Source organism: Branchiostoma lanceolatum, chromosome 15, assembly GCF_035083965.1.
Source record: "Branchiostoma lanceolatum isolate klBraLanc5 chromosome 15, klBraLanc5.hap2, whole genome shotgun sequence".
Lineage (NCBI taxonomy): Eukaryota > Metazoa > Chordata > Leptocardii > Amphioxiformes > Branchiostomatidae > Branchiostoma > Branchiostoma lanceolatum.
Genome location: NC_089736.1, coordinates 15,556,970 through 15,563,349, shown reverse-complemented (window position 1 = coordinate 15,563,349; position 6,380 = coordinate 15,556,970). Strand labels below are relative to the sequence as shown.

Genomic DNA, 6,380 nt, shown 5'->3' with positions numbered 1-6,380 from the left:
AGCAATCTGCGATATATATATATATATATCCGTCAAACCACTGTATTTCGGTCGATTTACCCTTTTTTTAATGTGTATCCCGGTGTATTCTGCTGTGTTCTGACAAATCGTGGCATCGTATGGCGCAATCGGTAAGGCGGTTCGCCCAGAACGAGAGGTCCCGGGTTCGAAACCACTGGTATGCCCCGATGTTGTGCCCTTGGGAAAGGCACTTAACACGAATTTCCTCACTCCACTCAAGTGTGAATGGGCATCTGACTACGGTTAGGGGCGGTCGTATTGAGGTCACCTGGTGGCCCCGAATGGCAGCCGCCAGACCCTTGCGACAGTTTCATAAAGTGCAGGTGTGCAAATATGTAACATGTGTATTATTGTTTATTATGTGATTGTAAACCGTGCAGCAATTCAGCGTTTACTGCCATTGTACGGGTAGTTTCGGACCAATAAACCATTTATTATTATAAATAGGGCTCTTCAGTGGACGCGTACCATCGTCTGTTCAGACGGAAGGAGGCCGATGATGAGGGCTCTTTGGTATAAACTACAAGCCACCGTGTAGGGGTTAGGTCATTCCCGGCGGGAGCTTGAAGCTTGTCATGTGATATATGCGTAACAGACGCAATGTTGAACAGAAAGCGAGATCCTCATGGGAAAATTTCTACTTGTTATCCCATATATCTGCAACAGACGATGGAGAATATTACTCTTCTACTGGTAAACATTTCACAACCAATCGTACGTTTCCGGTGATATGCCAACACAACAGAATGTGACGCATTAGTCTGTTTCCTTTTTAGATATGAAACTCCTTAGTATAAGAATATAAATGGAAAATAAGTTAGATCAAAGTTGCTATGAATTTAAATAAGGGACTGTTCTATATATACATAACGGGGAGAGGTGGTTCTAAATGTTATTTTAGCCCCCCTTCCCAGAGGTACCCTCCCATTCCGTCGAAAGATTTTAGATGTTCCCTGCTTTTAGCTATTGTCTCATTGTATGCACCGCTATTGTACGACAACTTTTGGCGTAAGGTTGGGTCCTTCCACAAGACGATCTGAAGTCAATTTAAATGACATGACATTCTGTTTGACCACATTGTGATGATACATGTACCTTATTTTTGTTTACCTTAACGTTTCTAGTTGTTTTACGAATGCTCACAAGTCATTGATTCCCAACCCATTATTATTTACAATGATGTTTTTAATGGTGCCGAGACTATTGTTGTTGACTGACCGATTTATTTTGACAAAGCGGTCAACGAATTGTATCGATAGAAACGAATTTTTAGGCTATAATTTGGTGTCTTTTCAGTACCACTTTTACGTTTTGCATGGTATTTTCATTATAAACTCAAGGGTAACACAAGTCCAATTTAGGACTCAGTGAGGTCGCCAACGTGTCGTGAGTTCGATGAGATTGTTTGGAAGGGATTGATTTTGTTGTTTTTCGGTGAAGGGCGGTACGCGGTGAATATTAATGGCCAATATTAATAATCAATTAAATAAATTCTTTATGGCCTGGTTAATATGGTTCGTCCCTACCTGCACAGTTGTGCTATGTTGTAAATGTGCTTATGAAGATTCAGTTACATTGAATCGCATGTGTGTTTCTTCCATTCGCTCATACTGTGGGAAAATAAGTTACATTATCAGATCTAATCCACATGAAACAAAATATAAGTCGGAAAAAAACACAAGCACAATCAGAGTTTGGAACACAATGCTGAAGAGATTTTATTGCAGCACGAAACGGTACACATATTCACATGCCATTACTTGTTCCACTTTTAAATTCTAAACTACAGTGACGTTTGCCGCTCCAGAATACACAGTGTTTATATATTTGCAACCATTGTTTTATTTACTGTTCGCTAGGCTTTGTTTATTTTGACATCTCTGTCATGATGCTTAGACTGTAGCTATGAGTCAGAAATATGATATTATAACTGAATAAACAAACTTTAACATGGTTTTTGTATATAGTTACTACAACATAACAGGAACAATATTCCAGTTTTCTACATCGTTGACTTTAGATATTTGTCAAATTGCTTATGCTTTGAATCTATATGTGTACTAAAGAGATATCTTCATACATGTAGTTACAATGTATAAACGGTTCGATTGTATAAGAACAACATGTCCAGTTGTAGACGAAAAGTTGTAAATGTGATAATCTATCAACGACACGTCACATTCTATAAACTACGCTGATGTGACGTCACTTCCGGCTGTAATTGTTTTCAGGAGATGACGTCATCTGGTGCACGTCTATGGTAGACGGGATCAGCCACCAGCACTAGAATTAGAAATGTATACATTTCGAGTTAATTAGCTGATATCAATTCCATAGAAATGCTAATTCGTCACCGATTGTTTGTTCGTTTGTTTGTTTGCATGCTTAGCTGTTAAAGGCCTAACGAAAGTCGCTGTGCTTTTTGTTATGTCAATAAAGATTAATTGTGTAAATAATAATTAGGGCCTTTAAATTTTTTCATGACAACGCTATAGATAGTCAACCAGACGTAACGCATTGTCGATTACAAGTCGGGACAATCTCCCTGTATTTTGCTGGCGATATGCCGTATTAGAACGCCCAATGCAAGTTGATTTATCGAACAAGCTAGAAATTGATTAATCCTTAATCTCACACCAATTTCTGTTATATCTACTAGTGATGGTGATGTGAAAAAAAGAAAACACAACTGTTAAAGGGAAATTTCTTCCCCTGCTGAATAAATGCCCCAACACTGCTAGGGGGTTTCCAGTAAACATGAGGTGGGAGAAGTGTGTGAAACTCTTGTGGCGTTGTAACTTCCGAGCAGAAGTATGATTAGAATTTGGGAGGAGGGTTTCGTGCTGTGGAGGCTAACCCTACCCCTACCCCTAACCTAACCCTAACCCTAACCTTAACCCTGGTCGCTAGCCCTAACCCTAAACTCATTCCAAACCCTATCCCGAGCCCAACGCATGCGCTCTACCCTGCAAAGCAGAGATCTGGCGGGGTAGAAATTCGGCGTCACAGGTATACTTACTGGCAGGTTCCGCAGGAAGTATTGTACACCTTGTAGGCTTTGTCGATGCTGCAAAGGACGGCATGGGAAATCGTCATTATCCCAATCAAAACATTAAAAAGTACTGATAGAACTCTAGAAATTATAGAAAAAATTGAATTTATCAAGAATGTTGACTGTACGACCAACATGAAATTGTCACTTTGAGAAAATATAGAGATCGTACAGCAATCGTTTCTACTACCAACACTGCCAAAGAGAGAAAAAAGTGGACTCATTCCCGTTACACGGATTACCGAAATGTGTGAAGATTACAACCGTATAGGAAGGTATAGTATGAAAAATAATACATCTTGACATATTACTGATAAATTTGGCAAAATAATAAACTACCTTGAAAATTAATATGATAGCTTTAAGAATAATTCACATGGGATTATGGACATAATGTCCCTAAACGGCACATCGTTATAAGTTGTTTTTGTCAATGGACACTTTGGGACGGTTTGTTTTTCATGACGCAGGATGGGGAGGGGGGCATGAAACATACCTGGTCTCATCGGGTGAGGTATAGGCGCAGACCTTGGCTCCCATGGGGGCGGCTTTCACAGTAACCATGCCCGCAGCTGCTGCAGCTGATGCACTGAACAGCTGAAACACAGGACAAAACAAATCAGGTGCATGAAACAACAAACGGAATTTACCTGTTCTTTAGACTACCACAGAGAATGTGTTGTTTACGTAAACGCATGTTATTCTAATCACACTAGAAGGACCTGCTGACTCTAACACCTTGCGGTGTTATCAAATCACTCTGCAATCGAAAATTCATTTGATCTCAGTAGCGTTTGCATGCAGTTTCTTTCTAATATACAAAAGACACTCCCAATAGTATTCGCATTGCACACGGACTACATGCAGTTGACATGAACATGTAATTTCTATAGATCTAGCCTTGTTCTGAGAAAACCTCCGTCGGTGTCTCAATGCCCTTGCAAACTCCGCGTATACTACACCATAAGCTGGCCACACTACATGAAGGCACATTGTACAAAAAAATTGAACACTCATTCCATTAACTTTTGACTTGATTTGTCAGGTCGCCGGAGAGACATTCAATCCAGGTTGGCTTTTTTTGTGGATAATTTTTCGATGCAGTAAGAAGAAATCTTCAGCAAAACCAGGCAGTCGGATTTTGATTCACCCTAGTTACAACATAAATTCATGAGTAGTTGCCTGAGATTCGTAACGTTAGATCACATAATTCCTAAAGCGTTGAAAATATATTTTTGCTTCCCCACTATCATAATTACCAACAGATAGAGAACAATTCTAACATTAGAATCAAGGAACCAAAATATTATTGAAGAATTGGGCAAATTCGTCCCCTAATAGCACTCCCTCCAACGAAAAAGTAAAACAAGTAGCTTCAAATCTTGGTATTGTACCTTATTAGTATCTTAATATTTAGGTGTTATCTGCTAATGTCACTTCCGTATCACTATTCCACACTACGTGTACTTAGAATTAGCATTTTGGCATGTATTGGCAAATTAACGATTGTCATTGTGAAACTAGGTTTGGACCAGGCATCACAAGGGCTGAGCAATAGTTATTTGATAGTGATTACCTTTTTTCCAGGCATGTCCTATGGGTTGGGCAAGAGAAAGAAAATACAAAGTTACTTATTAGTCTTCTAAACCATTAGTTCGCTTCTCCGAGCTAGTCACTATCTTATTCCCGAGAATATACTTTATCTTTACAAATCCAACATTCCTCCCTGCATGGAGTACTTTTCAAATCTCTTGGCTGGAGCTTCAAAAAATTGCTTACATCTTTTAAATCGCATCCTAAAGAGAATTTGTGTGGTCATTGGTCATTGTTTGGCTCCAAAACTGGACTCCATTTCTCACGGACGAAACATTGCCTCACTGTCCCTTTTCTATAGATACTTCCATGGCCATTGTTCCAAAAAACTTACACTACCTGTCCCACAACAGAGAATTTGTCAGCGTACCACCAGGTTCTCTTTTGACTCGCATCACTGCACTGCATAACTACCAGCCTCAAAGTCTTTCTACAGTGACAGATCTTTTTCCACCAACAGCAAAATCATGGAACTCCCTCCCAGCCCACTGCTTTCCCCCCGATTATAATCTACAATCCTTCAAAACAAACATACACCGCTATCCCCCATCTTAGCCACATTCAGTTTAAATCAATCACGTCAATTATTCTAATGCTTGGAAGTCCGTCAATTGAGCGAGAACGTTAAAAAAGAATATAAGCCAATTTAACCGTGGCTTTGGCATAACGAGGAAAAAGTAGATTTTAAAAGGCCTGATTAGGTGTCATCAAAATATTCATTTTTACTTATATGAAGAACTTTTAACACATCATTTTGAGCTAGCACATGAAATGTTGTACATAGGCGTAGGAATTGTAACGCTACTGTCTTACCTGGGTTGAGAACTTGGTTGTGGCACTACCCATTGTAATATATATCTCTGCCTGGTAGATATATCTCCAAAAAGTTCACCAAGTTGTTTCGGTCCGATGATTGTCGTCTCTGCTCGCAGAATGATCTTTCACCGACTGTCAAACCGTGATATTTGGTCTGACACGCAGGTGGATAGATGACTTGGCAAACTCTGATTGGTCGAGAGGTATCTATATTTGAACATTTTCCCACCTAGTGCGTGATCTGTGCGTGACAGACGCATGTCGGAAAGGTACGGAGAGCGAGGTTCTGTGGCGCCAACGTGGGAAAATTTGTGTCTCTTTCAACGCTGAAAATCACCTTGAGAAATTCGTAAAGAAGGGTGACGACTCTTGCAAGAAAAATATGTCTAATTTTACTCAAAGGACAGAAAGAAATACACAGCTGCTTTTATCAATTTATTCTTTATTTTTCATTGTTGGTCAGCAAACTGTTCTGTCCTACAACACAATTCTAGGACACTTAGAATGTATGGAAATACCTACTCCGTAATTAGCACCAAGCACTGACACTTCTTTTGAGACTTTTGGCTAAAGTAAATATAGATTTAATGGATGCCATAAGCGCGCTCATTAACTTTTACCTGATGTAAAAAAATACATTATGATTATTCCCAATCCAGATATCGCCAGAATGACGAGAAAGTACAAAAATAGGCCAATATGTTATACCCTTATTTGTACTAGAAGCGGCACTATTGAGGTAGCCATGGCTGTAGCTGAATACTTAGTTCGATAGTTGTAGAAGTGGCACCAATGTACATGTTGTAGCCATTTACCAACTTGTAGTGTAGTTACCAACTTGTTAAGCAATACCAGTCTACCAAAATAGTGTCATTCTGTACACTTCTTGAACTAAGGA

At 39.5% G+C, this 6,380-nt stretch overlaps 1 long non-coding RNA gene across 1 annotated transcript; it reads right to left on the bottom strand.

Annotated features, from left to right (window-relative positions):
- Positions 1-1,714: 1,714 nt before the first annotated feature.
- Positions 1,715-5,678, bottom strand: LOC136421189 (uncharacterized). The gene is made up of 5 exons (XR_010753390.1): positions 5,480-5,678; positions 4,650-4,667; positions 3,570-3,670; positions 3,041-3,088; positions 1,715-2,304 (listed from the first exon to the last, which is right to left on the bottom strand). It is a non-coding gene; the product is annotated as an uncharacterized lncRNA (long non-coding RNA).
- Between the last annotated feature and the right edge of the window lie 702 nt (positions 5,679-6,380).